This window comes from Chlamydotis macqueenii, chromosome 18 (genome assembly GCF_036417535.1).
Source record: "Chlamydotis macqueenii isolate bChlMac1 chromosome 18, bChlMac1.mat, whole genome shotgun sequence".
NCBI lineage: Eukaryota > Metazoa > Chordata > Aves > Otidiformes > Otididae > Chlamydotis > Chlamydotis macqueenii.
The window spans coordinates 11,861,304-11,877,878 of NC_141573.1; the positions used below are offsets into that span (position 1 = coordinate 11,861,304).

Consider the following 16,575-nt stretch of genomic DNA (forward strand, 5'->3'; position numbering starts at 1 on the left):
CGGGCGGCTGGGCCGGGGCGCTGGGGGGAGTGCGGGGGCTGGATGGGGGGCGGGGGGGGCATGAGGGGCTGAGGGGCAGGATGGGGGGCTCGGGGGACAGAATGGGGGGCGTGCGGGGGGGGCATGGGGGCAGGATGGGGGGCTGGAGTAGCGGGGGGGTGTATTAGGGGCTGAGGGGCAGTGGGATATAGGGGGCACCGGGGGTTGGGGGGCAATGGGGGTTGCGGAGACGGGGAATGGGGGGCCGGAGGGCTGAGGGGGGTGCAAGGGGGGCCTGGGGTGCAGTGAGGGCCCGGGGGACGGGATATGGGGTTCATCGTGGGGGCTGGGGGGCGGTGGGAGAGCTGGGTGCTGTGCAGGGGATGGCCCCGGCTGCGGTTCCTCCATGGGGGGCGGGGGGGTGTGCGGGGCTGGGGGGGGCAGGGGGAGAGCTGAGCTGGGCCGGAGGGGTGAAGGGGCAGCGGGGGTGCTGCCTGGGCAGGGCGTGCCAACAGCGTGCTGGCGGCCGGGCCAGGGCGGTTGGTTTGTTTTTCCTGTGAATTTTCACAGAACTTTGTGCGTCACAGGCTGTCCTGCCGGGGCTCGGCCTGGGAGAAGCCGCAGCCCGGAGTGGCGGCCACGCGTGGTTTTGTTGGCCCCCGGCGCTTCCATTTGTGAGGTGAGAAGCGGGCGAGTCGGGCGAGCCCTCTGGGGTCGGGGGGCGAGGGGTGCGCGGGCCGGCGCGGGGCTGGGGAAGGGCTGCTGGGTGGCGGGGCCGACGGGCCCAGCCGGTACCAGCCAGCCCCACCCGCGCCCCAGAGCAGCTCCCCGGCCGGCCCCTGCCGGGTCCGTCCCGTGCAGTAACAGGTGTGAGCATTCATGCAGCGTTTTGATGGTCATGTATGATACTGCACACAGCCCGCTCCCGCGGATTGGACCAGTTCCTTTCACTTACGCTGAGCCTTCCTTTGAAAATACTCCAGCAAAACTGAACTGGTGTTGCCCTTCCTTTGCAGGCAGGTTTACAGACGTGGAAAGCAGAACTTAGATACGTTGCTTTGATATTTTTTTTCACTTTGTTTATCCCCGGTACTGTCTGAATTGCAAAACTTTGTTCCTCATGCCATAGGGCGTACTGATAAGGTGGTCTCCTTACTTGAGCACTCCGTAAGGCTTTGTTGGAAGTTGTGTACTTTGCTCTCTTGGTCATCTGATTTCCTGTACTGTTTGGTTTTTCTCCCACAGCTGGGGAGTTCAGCTGCGGTCCCAGCTCAGGCGAGCGTGTGCTCTCGCAGGCGTGGGAAGGGGAGCGGGGAAGGCCTGTGCTGTGAGCCTGGCACCCAAGTGATCCCCGCTTCTGACAAAAATTCTTGGCCAAAAAAAGCACTTTTCCTGTTTGTGGTTGGTGTCGGTTGGGGGATGTGTCTCACAGCGAGGTCGCCCCAGACGGTTGCTCCTGTACAGCTGTGGAGCTGTCAGACAGCGGGAGGGAGAAGGCGCTCTGTAAACCAGCTTTGCCATCAGGCTGTGTTCTGTGCGCGGCTGCGGCTGAGCTGACGGCGATCGGCCAGCTCTTTCAGTGCCGTTTGGGATAAATTTAATTATTATTTCATTGCTGCTGAAAGGGGAGACGTTCCCTGCCCCAGGACCAGGAAAATGCTTCCTTTGCTCACCTTGATGTGGCGCTGGGGTTTGTCAGGCCTATCTGTGAGCAGATTTAACCCAATAAAGGAGCAAAAACAACCTGAGGAGAGAAAAATAATAACTTTCTAGTATGTTAATGAAATTACGGGAAAGCTAACAGTATCAAAGGTTGGGAGGGAGGGGAAGGACTGTGTAGTTTGTGGAGGGAAAACAGATTTTTCCGCTCCCCCTTTCCTCCCCACCGCAGTGGCTCTGTTTTGCAGGGTTGCCCTGCTGTGCTGTAGAGGCCGCAGTGTGCGCGGTGGCCGTGCAGAGCCTGCCAGATGCTGTGTTCCAGTCAGATCTAAAACCAGGGGCAGCGCACACCAGCAGCACCTCAGCTGGAAGGGTGCGCTCGGCGTGTCTGTCTGGCGAGTTCTGATGTGCTGTTGCTTTGTCCGTTTTCATGCCGTTTTAACCCGATGTGTGACCTGTCCCCGATAATGTTAGTGGGGTGTTAATTTGGGAGCCTAGTGGTTTAATGAGCTCACTGTTAATTCTTTGCGTCGCACCTACTTGTTCATCAGGCGGTGAATTTTTTCCACAGTACCTCTGACCCAGCTGATTCTGCCAGTGTGAAGTGTGGTTTTGAGGAAAGGCGTTCATACTGCGCCCCCCCAGCAGAATTGAAGCAGCGTCCCTGGCTTAGGGTCTTCTGGTGCCAGACCCGAGGGCCGTGTCCCCGTGACACAACGCTAATCCAGTACAAGCTCCCTGTGCTCCAGTACGCTCAGACCAGGCTGGGGGTTAGTGCCGTGCTGGCAGGCTTTCTGCTGCCCGCACATCTGGCCTTCTGCTGTCGGCGTCAACCAGCGTGAGCTCTGGGCTGGGCGTCGCGGCCGTTTTGGCAGAAACGTAGTCAGGTTCCGGTGCCTGGTACGATCAGGTGCGTGTTTGCGTTGAGCTGGCAGCCTTGTTTTGCCGTGACATCGCAGGCCTGAGAGCGGCTTCCCCCAGCTGGATGGGACACGGTGCCAGAAGTGACTGGCACTGGTGTGCTCTGGGAGGTTTTCATGGTAGAAATGCTGTTGGGAAGGATTTCAGACAGAGCTGGAGGTGGGATCAGCTTCCGTTGGTGCTGATGGAGAGGAGATAGGTCTGTGGCTGGGTTTCTGCCTGGCGCCCTGACCGGGTGACACACCCCACACGGAGTGAAGCTGTGTTCCCTTCACCTGGCGCACAGTCACGTGCTTTGAGTCTGCAACTCCTCCTTCCCTGCTGCCGTTTCTCCTGGCGTTGAACTGAGCTGGGCAGAGCCGTCCGACAGCCCCAGGCCGCAGCTGGGAGACGTTGCACTGTGTGCTGCTGCGGGCTGGCATCCTGTGTTGGTTTGTTACTTGAACAAGCGTTTCCCTTTCACTGGTGTCGCTCTTCCCTGGGTTACACATCGGTGTTTTCAGCCGCACAGGCTGTCAGAATAAAGCATATGGAGCCCTAGGCAGGGTGATTGCAAGTATTGTAATCTGATGTGCACCTGGAAATTGAGCTGTGTTTATCCCCTAAATCCAAAATTTATAAATGTTGCCATATTTAAAACTTAAGAGGTTTGTAATAAAGGAGGGAGAGGTTGGATATACACTAGAAAAGTATCTTCTAAGCTTGAAGAATCTTGATTTTAAAACTGAAGTTATTTGTTTGACTGAGGATTTTCCTGTCAACTAATTTTGAAACAATAAAGCATTTTCTCACTTTGGTTACCGTGTAACATAACCATGTGGCTGCTAGTGACAGCCTTGCGGGGTCTGACTGCCTGGCGCACGGGCTGAGCAGCTCTCGTGTCTGTGCCCGGCTTTCCCTGCAGCGTGCTTGCTGCAGCTGAATGTCCTGGCTGTTTCTTTCCAGGTGGCTGGGCCGGAAGATCCTTCTGCAGGATGGTGAGAGTGCTGCCCTTGCAGTTTGGTTACACCTCTGTGGGCATTTTAGGTTATTGGAAGTAGTTGTGCCTCACTAGACAGTAAACATGAATAAAATCTGCTTCTCAGAAGTTGAGTTTCTTCCTTGCTTCTTATTGAGTACTTGCTGTTGTGCGTGGACGAAGTAGAAAGATTTTTGCTGTGCTGCAGGCAAGCAGACGTGTAAAACTTCTGCGCTGACGCTGGTGGGCGATGCCTGGGAGTCGCAGTGGAGATGCGTAGTGCTCTTTAGATGTGCTTTGGGGATCTGCAGGAGCAATTCCGTCTGGAATGGAGTTCAGCAGCGCTGAAGGGTTTGGGAACATCTCAGTGTGCTCATGGAGACGCTCCCACCTCCACTAGAGGGTGTGAAGCTCCGCGTAACAGTCGAATTTCACTGACCCGGGGAAGCCAGGAGACTTTCCTCCGTTAAGACGGGATTACGTTCCCGTTGAAGATCCCTGCTCTGCACGTTGGCAGCAGCCCAGCTCGCTTGTGCATTACACAACCATCAGCCGGGCCCGCCGCGCGCTCCATGTGATGCTGCTCGGCCCTGAGCGGGGGAATTGCGCGTGAGCTGTGTGCGTGTGCCTGGGTGGAGGCTGCTCTGATGCAGGTTTGCTCTCAGGGTTACCAGCATGTGCCAGGTTCCCTTCCACCTGGCAGTAAAACGTAGCCTTGCTAACAGCAAGTAGTAACTTTTCCTTTCCCAGGTAGAGGGACTTTCCACTCCGTCTGCGACCCTCCCGAGCCATCACGTGCTGTGAAGCACTGTGAACCCACGCTGTTTTTTGGGTTGTGCGTGTTCCCTGTGGTCATCACGCACAGGAAGCGCTGCAGAAGTCGCTCATCTCACAGTGGCCACGCTGGCTCCTTGGCCCTGCGCGGGATTTTTTGCTCATTGAATTTTGCCCCCCAGCGTCGCGTTAAGAATGAATTCCTGTGCGATGCTGGCTTTGCTGCAGCACCGGCAGTGCTTGAGGAGTAAGTACCCAAAGGAGAGATGGGCGTCTTCTCGAGTACGCGACTGCTGCGGCTCGGGACACGGAGGAGAGTATGCTCCTCTCCAGCTGCTGGTACCGGATGGGGTCTGTGGAGATTTTGGAGCTCGATCTTTACATCCGAGCGATGCCCAGGAAAATTTCAAGGAAATTTTACATCTTTTTGACCATGTGGCTTCTGCAAAATGAATGTCAATATTCTCTCTGAAGGTTTTAATTCAGAAGGGGTCAGCAAAGAGCTGCTGACCGTTTGCCTTTAAAAAAAAACGTGCTTTTTCCCAGTTTCTCCTGGGGGATGCTGTGCCTTGCTACGGTCATATGCTCATGACTGCCGGGCATGATCCCCAGCTTGTCCCGGCGCCTCTCCCAGGGTCCTGCTGCAAAAACAGCCCAGCAATGGAAGTCATTTGCTGCACTAGAAGCACTGTTGCAGTAAAAGCCTCCTCGGGCTGACAGGTACAGGCAGGACGCAGCCTCCGCTGGCTCTGGGTGCCGAGGTCTCTGCTTAACCAGCACGCAAAGTGGATTAGAGATTGCAAACAGCACAACCGACCCAGGAGAAGTGGGTCAGCTGGATTTTTGGGGCTGTGTAACTTGCAAATCATGCTTAAGGATCTTATTTATCAGCTGAAGTGACCCACATTGCATTGTAAAAGTGGCTTGTGCCTGCCTGGAGCGGGGCGAGGCATCCCTTTTCCCTGCTTGCCTGCTCCAGAGCCTCTTGTGGCCCTGGAAGATGGGTTTGCTTATCAGATGACCGTTTGGTTTTCCTGCAACTCAAAGCTGCTGTGGGGCTCTTAAATAGCAACCGAGAATTGATTGTCAAGACAAAGAGAGCAGGCGAACGCCCTAGCCAGTCGGTGTTGGTATCACATGGATATGTTCCGAAGCCTGCGCTGTTTTACTAGCCTTGCCCACTAACTGGGCGAAATTAATCCCTACTGTGGCTCTCCCAGAAGGAGAATTGTTTTTAATCCTGCGGTCAACAAGGTGCTTGTCCCCACCTCTTGCCCACGTGAAGGTGGGCAATGTCAAACAGCTTGTCTTTCCGAGGATTTTGTGTATCCCCAGCAGGCTGGTGCTGGGCAACGCCAGGGTGGCTGCGAGCCCCGCATGAGCTGCAGAGGGACCCAGGAGAGGTGCTGAGGCTGCTGGTGGGGATGGTGGGTTCACTCAAATGCAATCCTTTCCCCGGCTCCCTGAGCACACGCCGTTTATTTTCCTTACCCAGCTGTGAGGGAGGTTGTTTGCAAAGCGCTTTGGCCACCACTGTGGCTCGGTGTTTTTGCAAACGCAGCCCCGCCATGGAAGCATGAGTAATTGTTTGGAGGAGCCTCGTCGCCGTTTGCACCCTGTGCGCTGTGATAAGGTTGAGCCGTGCACTTGTTTGTGCTGTTTGCAAGCTGCTTCTTCCTGAGCGGGTAAGAATAGCTCATCTCGTGAATACGGGCGTCTCCAGAGCCATGAGTTATCTGCTTGGCTGCGCGCCCCGTGCTGATGGCAAGCCGAGAGGAAGCGTGCTTTGTTGGAGCAAGGCCTTTGCTTGCTGGAAGGAACGCCGCTCCGTGGCAGGTCACGGTGGCCCTGGTGGCCCTCCAAGTGCTGCTTCACCCTGTCCTGGGTCAGCACACTGCCTTCGCTCCCCTGTGGCCCCTGGGTCTCTGCAGCTTCTTATCTGTCCCTGGCTCTGTCAGGCTCCTTGGAAACCGCTCCATGGATGAGAGCAGCACTAATCCTGCCTGTGTGTGAGTGGGCTGCCCGGCTGCAGCATGCGACCTGCCCTTCCAGCCCCGGGCTGCTCGGCTCCCCTCTGCGCTGCCCTTACGCTCTTGGCTCCCTGTTTCCCGGTGCCTGTGATTTCTCTGCTGAGCGTTACCCTGCGCCCGAACGTGGCTCCTCCGGCCGCTCCGGGATATGGGACAGGAGCTGCTCCCGCAGCCCAGCACCACAGGAAGGGAGCTGCAGCACTCGCCGTGCTCAGCTCGGGCTGGCACTTCTTCCTCCTCAGGGAGCTGATGCAACTCATTCGCCTGGCAGAAAAGCATTTTCTTGGTGGTGGATTAGAGCTAAGCTGGCCCACAGAAGGTCCCGGTGGGCGCTGGGTGAGAGGGACCTCTGCCTTTTGGCACCATCAAACCCTTATGTCAGCTCTGCGGGTCGGGGAGCTACAGCCTCGCTGGCTCTGCTTGTCCCAGCCTGCTCCCGTGCACGGCGTTCTCGGCTCCTCCGTTTCTGACGGGTGAGGTCATGCTCTGCGAGTCCCGTGGCTTTTTGGGAAAAGTTCTGCCAATTGTGGTTTTGTAGCGGAGATTGTCCTCAGCTCTCCCGCAACGTAAACCCCGGGCACCGAGCAGAGGCACTCTTGCAATCATCTTGCCTGCTTCTAACCACCAAACTGGGATTTTAATGACTTCTCGGTAGTTGTTCTTACTGCAAGGGAAAATCCTGCTGGATGCGAGGCCCTGGAGATGTCGCTGCTGAAGGTCAGCCCGGAGCTCTGCCAGCCTGAAGCTGCCCGGCGGCACTGCCCAGGACAGCAGGCAGCTCTGTGGCGATGGCAGCCAGACCTTCATCGCAAAAATGGGTACGCTGCACGGAATGCAGGACAGCAGAGTTGGGGCGCTTGGGTTTCAGGAAGTCCTGCCCTTTCTGACACGCAGCTGACTCCTTTCCCTGGCAGGAAAGTGCCCGTGCCCACGCAGGCTGCGACACCGTCGCCGTAGGTGGGGGTCAGCCGGGGCGCGGTAGCATCCGTGGGGAACTCCTTGGCTCTTCAACCCATGTGGATGCCAGGCTGCTGTTGGGAGAAGTAAAACTCCAGGTCAGGACTTTTGGACCAGGGTATTTTTCCATAACACTAAAGGAAAAAATCCCACCCAGCTCTCTCTGTGGGAGAGCCATTTGCAGGTGCAGTAAAGCAGTCCGTGCCCGCAGCTGTGCCTGCAGACAGCGGAGATAACGGACAGTGCCACACATAGCTCTGCAGCGTGGCCTGACACAACCAGGTTTGTGCTTGATAAAGTCTGTAAACCAGCTATGCCAGAGCAGCCCCGTTCGTTGTCTTTTTGGACTGCTGGGAGCTGAGCAGGATCTGCTAAATGGAAAAAGGAAAATCAGCCTTGGGGAAGGTGGCACGGGCTGTCAGGCTGCTCAGCAAAGCTGAACGTGAGGCCGATGGCTTTTGCGTGGCTGCAGTGGGCACTGCAGGTCCCTCTGTCCTTTCCAAACGCTGCACTTGAACTGTCTTCAAAACTGGAGGCCCAGCTTGAGTTAGCGGGCAAACCGCTCCCTCCTCACCGGCCAGCATGAGGCACGGAGGACAAGCCAGAGCCAGCCGCCTGCTCCGGTCTTCCACAGCAAATTCGTCCCCCAGGCTGAGTAATTATTCTCTCTTCCAGGCAGGGTTCAAGGGGGTTGTTTTTATTCATGGGATGAGGGTTCTCCTCTTAAATAACGAATCCAGGTCACAGAGCCCTGGTTTGGCTGTCTCCTGCGTATGCCCAGGCTGAAGGGTGCTGCCTGGGAACAGCCAGGTCGGGACATCACGATGCTGCGAGTGTTTCTTCTTACGCTCCTGAATCCCAAGCCCAGTGCTCTAGAATTACAGCTTCTTCCTTCTTCTTTAAAGTTTCTGCAAAAAAAAAAAAACAACCAAATCCAAGCCCTTTGAATTTGGCCTGATTTGGGTTTTTCGGTGTTGGAATTTTCTGTGGAATAGAAAAACTGGACCTGGCCAAGAGGGGATGGAGCGGAACAAGGACCTGCCACTTCCTGCAGCCAGCACAGCATGGGGCCCTGTGGGCACCCAGGAGCAGAGGATGGATGAAAGCGCCCTTCCCCTGCCCACGGGATAGAATAATGTGTGATCCCTCTCAGGAGACATCTAACACTGAGTGTTTTTCCTCCTCGATGCAATGCGGAGAGCAGTGGGTGCCTCTGCCCACCCGTAGAAGCCTGGCTTCCTCTCCCATTTTACAGATGGGAAAAGCCAGATTTGTGTGGCTGGGGTGGTAAGTCCCTTCTGCGCAGACACAGAGCAACCAGCCAGCGATGCCGTCTCGCAGGGCAGGGCAAGGGAAAGCACTGCCAGCGCTGTGGTGGATGGGGCCCACAGCGGTGCCCAGCAGCCGCGTCCCGGTGTGCCTGTCGCAGCCCGGGCACGCCGAGCCCAGGAGCGACAGCGGAAGGTAAATCAGAGACCAACTGTGTCCGTCGGTGCTGGATCCTGGAACAAATCCTGCTGCAGAGCAGCAGCCAGAGTCATAACCCAGCCAAGCAAATCATCTGTTGGCTGAGCGTGAAATGGATATTTATGTGCGCAAACACCAAATCAGTCAAAAAACCTGAGGAAGGAGGCAGAGGTGCTGCATATGCACCCATGTTTTACCTCAGCTGCAGACAGGCCAGGCCCTCAGCTCTGGGGCTGGGCTGGGAGGAAAGCTGGACCCCAGGAAGGGGGAGCAGGTCCGGTGCGGGCACAGGGATGTCCTGGCTGCAGCGAATGGAGGCTGGGGACGGGCAGGTGGCTGCCAAGGTAGAGCAAATTGGTGAGCGATGGGGAAAACTGCTTTGACCTCCAGAGCATCTCCCAGCAAGTGTCGTGCTGTGGAGGTGGCTTCTCCCCTCGCACTGAGCCAGCAGCCCCTGTAGCCATGAGGCCACCGCGCTCCTCTGCTGGGTCCGGCCACGCACCGGCAGCCTGGCCGTGCTCTGCGGCCACCTTCCACTCTCCCCTCCCCTGCTCCTGGTTTGTGCTTACGCTGGAAAAGCTTTGGGGTCTGGACCTTGGGCTGGGGCAGGAATCGGTTAATGCTGTCAGTGTTACGCAAAGCGCTGAACTTTGCATTGTCGGAAGAGGAAATGTCTGTACTTTCACTCTGATTTGTACAGGAATGGAGAGCATGGAGATGTGGGGCTGTGGCCACTTCTGCTGGGTAAACAGCTGGAGAACTGCCTGGTTTCCACCTTTCCTCCCCCTCCACCTGCGGAGGAGGCTCCAGCAGCTCTCTCGAAGCGTGACACCTGGGAATAGCGCTAGCAGCCACCAGCCCGAGCCAGATCCACTCGGCATCGCCCAGCCTTCACAGAAGGTTCACCTCTGCCAAGAGGCTGCTTTTAGCGGCTCCCGTGAGAGCCGTTTTCAGGTCTGGCTGTGGTACTGGTCTTCCTTCAGCAGCAGATAAAGCCCCGCGTTCACTGCCGGAGGGCCAGCACAGGCTGCAGCAGGGTCTGCCGGGCTGTCAGGGTCTCACTGCCCTGACCCTGGCCTGAGCATCACCCGGGCCCTGAGCTCCCCCCACGGCAGGAGCTGACTTCAGCCACTGCTGTGCTGACCAAGGGAAAAGGCAATCAAAGAATGCTTGAAAAATAAATAATTTTTAATCTGTAGCTAAGAAATCTGCCATGGCTCTGGGTTGGACCTTCCAGCCAGAGGTGAGCAGGCTTAATTTGACAGCTATTTCTTAAATATTTCAAAAGCTCCCTGGAATAAACTGAATGCTTCCGAGTAGTGACCTAAATTCCACTTGCTGTAAATTTCATTAGAAAGTGGATTTGTGTGCCTGCCAGGAGCAGGCCACTTTGCAGCTTCATTGATCTGCCCAAACCATGTGCTGTGCAAATGCCTTCCTCAGCAGATTTTTAAAGAGCTGCCTGCTGCTGTCTCAAAACGGGGCTTGTTTCCTTGCTTTTCTCCTCTTTTCTTCTCTTGTTTTTTGTTGTGGTTGTTTTTTTTTTCCTTCCTGGTGCAAATGCATCATTTGCTTACTAATCACATCGCATCGTTAGCTGCACGGAGTCATCCCACCGGCTGTGTGGGCAAGGATATAGCAGCTGGGAAGGAAAATGTCACTCTCCTTCAGCCCGCTTGATGTGCTTTGCTCTCAAATCTCCATCCCACGCTGTGGAGGCCCAAGATTCCTGCAGCCCTGCGGGCTGCCTGCAGCTCTGCGCTCTCCAGCGAGGTCACCTGGGGTTCTCACACCCCTCGAAGAAGCTTCCTTCCCTTCTGCTGTCCCCAAAGCGCCGTCTATCCCTGTGCAACCACGGCTTTGGATCTTGCGGAGAGGTGTGATGGTAGCACAGATGGCATACAATGATTTTTACTTGGGAGAAAAGCATGGGGAGGTGTGGTGCTGCCAGACCTGTGGATGCACGAGCAACGTGTGTCTCCCCAGGCCTCAGCGGGGTCAGGCAGCTGACGCTGAACTCCCTTCCCATGGCAGCGTGTTTGCAGCCCGCCTGCCCAGGTTAAAGGTGGGGGGGCTCCGTGCAGCCACCATGGGGTCCTGGGGCCTGTACAGAGCAACAGCTGCTCCCCTGTTCTCAGACACGGAGCCCCTGCCTGGCTGAGGTGAATGAATGGGCGAGGGGAAAGGTGATGTCTGCCTTCAGCCCTGAAGTTTGGGACCCTGCTCTGGGGCTGGGGGGAACATGACATCCCTGTCCCCCTGCCACTTCTACCTTTATCTCCGCATGAAGCTGATGGGGACCTCCAGGCTGGGGATAGGCCACGTAACCGTAACAGCACGAAACTTGCCGTGTTCTGGAGCCCCATGGCCTCGCCGTGGCTCAGGGAGGGCAGTGCACCCTGGGCACCGCGTGAGCAACAGGCAGACCGCAGCTGAGGCAAAGCAGCAGAAAATCAGGGGCTGACAGCCCTGTCCTACAGAACGATGCGCGGGCACCCAGCAGGAGCTCTGACGGCTCTTCCAGTCTGCAGCACGTGGCACAGCCGGCTTTCCAAGAGGAGCTTTCCTACGTGAGAGCGGTCCCAGCGCTGGCAGGACCTGTGAGCAGGCAGGGTTTCCCAGTGCACGCTCACCTGGAAGGTGTCTCTAAGGGAACTGGTTGCACCTCAAAGAACTGGTCTCCAAAGGGTGAGATGATAAAACGTGGGCTTTCCTTGGCCACCTCCAGAGATGGAGCCTGTGCAGCTGGGAGGGACTGAAAATAGCCCAAACCTAACAGGAGGGGTGGCTAGTGTCAAGGGCGGGGGTTGGAGAGAAATATCCCCCTCTTGCTAACTGTCTTGCTTATGGTTGAACACTGGGAAGAGATGTCTGAGGGGGCCTCCGGTGCTCCTCTTGCTGTATGGGTGATGAAAGCAGGAAGAAATCCCCGTGCTGGAGCCACGGAACACGGGGCTGTCCTGCCTCCTGCCGAGGACCGCCGCAGAGGGGCTTTCTTGGGTTGAGTTTTGGCACAGTATTGGCAAGGCTGACCCAAAGCAGCAGCAGCCTTTCTGCTGCCTCTCCCTTGCCTTCGGCTGCCAGCACAGATAATGCCCAGGCGTGGTGAACCTGGCTGTGACCTCTGCTCTATGATGGCGATTTATTTTCGGAAGTTAAACTGTGGCTTGAACAGAGGCCACAGCCTGGGCCAGCAATTCAGGCTGTCCTGGGGATGGGGCCTTGCTGGCTGTCAGCAAGGACAAGGCCTAAATTCATTTCCCATAAATCTGACGTGCTCTGCTGGTTTCTTGGCTTCTCAGCATCTCTGCTGGAGCCACCTGTTATTTATTTGCCTGAGGTCTGAGGAGATGTGCAGAGGGTTTTGCCGAGGCAGTGGCCTGGGTCCTGTTCCCTCCTGCTGCCAGCACCCTGAGCCTTTCCTCACTCTGGCCACGATTTCTCTCCTGGCTCTGATTTCTCTCCAGGGTTTCTCTCCTGGTCCCAGGTGGCTTCTTCTGTCCCCACGCCTCGTCTGTCCCCAGCTGTAGGAAAGGCAGGGAGGAAGAAGAACTGGCGGTAGGAGGTCTCCAGGCTCCCTCCTGCTTTGGTTTTGGGCAGCGTGGGTGGTTCAGCCCCTCTGAAGGGAGGCAAACGGTCCCAAATCCCTGGGAAAGGGGGCCCCTGTGGGCTCCCCCGCCTGTGCCTGGCAGAGAGGCGCTGGGCGCCGCGCTGGCCCGGCCGTGGCAGGGCGCTGGGCTGGCAGCGGGGGCTTCCCCGCTGCTCTCCCCTGTGCGGTGCGGCGGTGCCGCTCAGCAGCCCGGCCAGAGCAAAGGCAGCCGCAGTGGCTGGTGCGGAGGAAAGGGCTGGTCAGAGCTGCCAGAGGAATCTGGTTCCAAGTGTCGGGAGCGTCGCCAGAGCAGCCGTTTCTCTCTGCAGCCCACGAGGGGGTTAAGTGAAAAATGAAATTTCTCTCTGTCTCCTTCCTTGTGCTTTCTCATCTCCACCAACGGAGCTGAAGATGGGGGAGGATTTTTTTCTATATTTAGCTTTGGAGAAATTGCTATAACTAATCGGCTTTAGGATACTGGTCTCTCTCTTTTATTTTATCTTTTTCTGTCGCTAAGACCTTGTCATGTGGCTGTGGACTGCGGCTTGCTGGCTCTCTCTGTTTGGTGGGCTCCGTTTTTTTTTTCACAGAGTCAATTAATAACCCGTAAAAATAACACCCCCAGCTGTTCCGCTTGCAGCTGCCGGGCTGGAGTCTAATTACCGGCCTTGGATCCCAAATCCTGCTTTGCATGTCGAAGTGCCGGTGAATAGGAACAGGCGGAGGAGATGGCAGTGCACAAAAGGAGTGCGGTTTGGGAGGCTATATTTAGCCTTTTCAAGCCAAATGTACAAAGACCCTTAGGCTGCTTGTGTCCTGCTGAATCTGATCATATGCACAATATCGTTCCCATGGCGCAGGGCAGCAGCCGGGGTGGGTTGGGGTTTATTTTTGGCAGTTAGCTTGCCTACATTTAAAACCTCCCTCTGGGTTAGTTTGAGCAGTGCTGTGGCGATGGGCCTTGCATCCCTGCGCTAATGGTTTTTTTGCAATCACCTGTAGGTCTCTGTGTGCTGCTGAACATGCCGGTGCTGGCTGTGGCCACGGCAGCGATGGGGAGGGAAGGCACGCAGTCGGTCATCCCGGGCAGAGCTTACATCCCACAGAGTGGTGGAAAAGGGGTGCCTGAGTCCCCTCAAAACGTCCTTTCCTACCGATTGAGATACAAAATGAGTTTAACCGGAGGTCTAGTGGATATGCAACAACCTTCCCCTGCTATCCCTCCCGTGTCCTCCTGTCTATCTTGCATCCTCTTCTGCTTCCCGAGCTGGAGGGCATCTTTGGGAGAACCTGCTGGGCAGACTTCTCTGCTGCTCTGGAGGCTGGAGGAGTGCCTGGCTGTGCTGCCTCAGCTCCCACCGCTGCCATATTCATCTGACCTCTTGCTGCCTCCTGGGCGCTCAAGACCCCTCTCCTTCCTCGCTCCCCACAGAAGTGGTGCAGGAAGGCCCAGGCGCACGTGAGGCGTTGGGGATGGGGCACTAAGGAAGCACTGGGCTTGTTTCCAGTCTCTGTCTGGGGAGTTGTACTGGGGCATATTGGTTCTTTTCATCACTGGGCTCTCATTTAGTTCAGACTCAAGCTGGTTACGACCAAAAGCAAATCAAACAGAACAGCTGTTCATGAGCTAATCTGAAATACTTAGTGGTCACACACTCGTCTGTAGCTACCAGCTTGAAACCACGACTGCAAATAGGCTCCCTGCGCTGGAGAGCATCCCCTTCATTAAACCAAGTTATTCCGAGACTGCTGTTTGGAAGCTGCCCTCAGAAAAGCTCCTACACATCCCACTTGTGCAGCCAAGCCAGTGCTTGGCTCGAAAGGCAACTCCACCTCTCCTGTCTCTGCTCGGTCTCCCTGTGTCCCATGCTGACAGCTGGGGAGCCAGGAGGTGTTAAGTGGATCCCCTCTCATCCCTGGAGAGATGGAGCCAAGCTCTCGGTGGGTACCCCTTCAGCGGAGCTCTGCCACCGGTTCACTCATGCAGGGACAGAGGATGCTATCGATCTCTGTTCACTCCTGACCAGCAAAGAGATTGCAAACGTGGCTGCTCGTCATGCGGTACATTAGCCAAATTAATTTCAGGACGGAGAGTCAGCCGCTGGCTCTCGAGGCTGAGAGAGATGAATGCTGCAGCCAGGTCAAAACCAGCAGAGCTGCTGCCTGCAGCGTGCCAGCTCCCTGGATGCAGCAGCCTTCCGCTCAGTGATGCCCTCGGTCTCACACTCCTCAGGAGCACTGAACTCACTGGGATCCGTGACACAGACAATTCCATCGGAAGGAACATCTGTCTCTGAATGGTGCTCTCCATTCAGGCTGCCACTGCTGCAAGTGGGTGACATTTTTTATGCATCTCGCTCGCTTCCTTTAATCTCCCAAACTCAAGCATGCCTGTGGAGCACAGGAAGGTTCCTCCCCTGTGACGAGGAAAAAGAAATTAGCAAGCGGATTGAGCGCATACAGCAAATAATGAAATTGCCTGATACAGGACTGGAATTCATGCCAAGTATTCTGCTGATCAGAGAAGATAAGCAGCGTTTCTACGGCCTGCAAGCAGCGTTGTGAGACTTACGTTTCTCAAGTGTTTTCTACGAGACTCTTGGATGAAGGCTGCCAGCGCAGGCCTGATCCCCAGACAGCGTGATTTAAAAAAACAAACCTCGAAACAGCTATCCTGGCAGTTATTTTGGTATGCAAGTGCCTCGTAATGATATGTCTCATTTTCCTTCGGGCAGGGGAATAAGCTATACAGACACGGGCGCTTCTACGCTGGCAGAGCAGCCGCCACAAAGGTGGCTTGTCCTGACGGAGCTGCGGTGAAAGGGCGCAGTGTCTGCCCGCGGGCTGCAGCCCCAGTACCGGCAGAGTCAGTGCGTACTGACTGGATTTGTGAAATATTTTTAATAAGAAGAAATTGTTTCTTATTATTCCTCTGGTAATATTAAAAAAAAAGAAAATCAACATTTGACAGGCCAATAGGGACAAAGTTTTTGACATTTTGGCTGCCACCTCCTGATGTCTGAGGGATAAAATAATCCTGTGGCAGCCCCAGAGGGTGTCTCCCCCTCCTCACTCTCCCCCAAGAAGACCGTGCTAACAGCCTCTTGGGTGTTACAAATATCCACCGCGGGCATTGGAACGAGCGTTGGACTCGATGCTCCATCCCGGATACGCGCTCGGCTGGCTCCTCACGCGTCAGCGATTCCTGCACCAGCAGCCCCCTCCCTGCACCACCTGCTCACTTTGGCTTTAGCACTGCACTGCTTACAAGCGGCGATGCCCAATCCGAGGCAGGAAGCCTCGTACGGTTACGGGCTTTGCAACGAGAGGATGTGAATCAGGGCTGGGATGCTTTCCACATGCTCATCCTGGTTCGGTATTTTATGAATCAGGACTCAGTCCTATCTCCACCGCTCCTCCGCGTAACCTTTGCAGCTGGTGTCTCAGGCCAGCTCCCAGCCTACAATTCAATTTTCCCATCAGTCACTCGAGAAGAAAGGAAAAAACATGTTTCTGACTGTTTGTGGCACCAAAACAGAAAGGGCTCCAGGCTAATAGGGTCATTGAAGGGTTTTCTACACCGTGATACATGGGAAAGTTCAGATAAATCAAATGATGGTATTAAGTTAATTCGCCTTCACTTATACCGCACTAAACGAAGGCCAGTTTAATCCTGAATAAAAATCTCAGCACAAGAGTCCAATGCGTTCTAGGTTTTGTACAGTAAGACAACTTCTCTGAAGATGGCCAGTCTGGAGACGTTTAACTCTGTTCCCAATCATTCCAATGACGGAAAACTACCGCAGAGCTAACAGGCAGCAGTGTTTGGGAGTAGGGGTGGTCACCCTGGGAGGGAAGAGCTCTGGTCTGCTTTCTCACACTGCCTGCCTGCATGACTTCTCATACAGCACTTTGTGAGCCTCAGTATTTATAGCCGCGTACTGGGGTGGTTAGTATCCTCCCTGCCGTCGCAAAGGGCTTTAAGATCCCCAGAGGTACGTGGAAAGGCTCCTCCTGCGTACCGCTTCCCCAGTACCAGGAGCTTACGAAAATACGTACAGTCGTAACAGATGAGCACGTTCAGGTATGTGTCCGGATGTCACAGTTAGTTTGGTTTTAAGAGTAAAGGAGTAAAGGAATTCAGACCACGCCATATCCAGCTGGCTCCCTAGACTGACAGGGGACAGAAAAAAGTGGAACACCTCGTTAAGTACTTATAATATATTTAATAAGAACACTGT

At 55.6% G+C, this 16,575-nt stretch overlaps 1 long non-coding RNA gene and 1 other non-coding gene across 3 annotated transcripts; both read left to right on the plus strand.

Moving 5' to 3' along the window:
• Positions 1 to 473: 473 nt before the first annotated feature.
• Positions 474 to 3,646, plus strand: LOC147598513 (uncharacterized). Of its 2 annotated transcripts, none has more exons than XR_015260550.1 (5): positions 474 to 658; positions 1,225 to 1,323; positions 1,887 to 2,011; positions 2,190 to 2,548; positions 3,505 to 3,646. It is a non-coding gene; the product is annotated as an uncharacterized LOC147598513 (long non-coding RNA). The 2 variants fall into 2 exon arrangements; XR_015260551.1 differs by lacking the exon at positions 474 to 658 and adding an exon at positions 904 to 995.
• Positions 723 to 899, plus strand: LOC147598514 (small Cajal body-specific RNA 16). The gene has a single exon (XR_015260584.1).
• Positions 3,647 to 16,575: the final 12,929 nt, after the last annotated feature.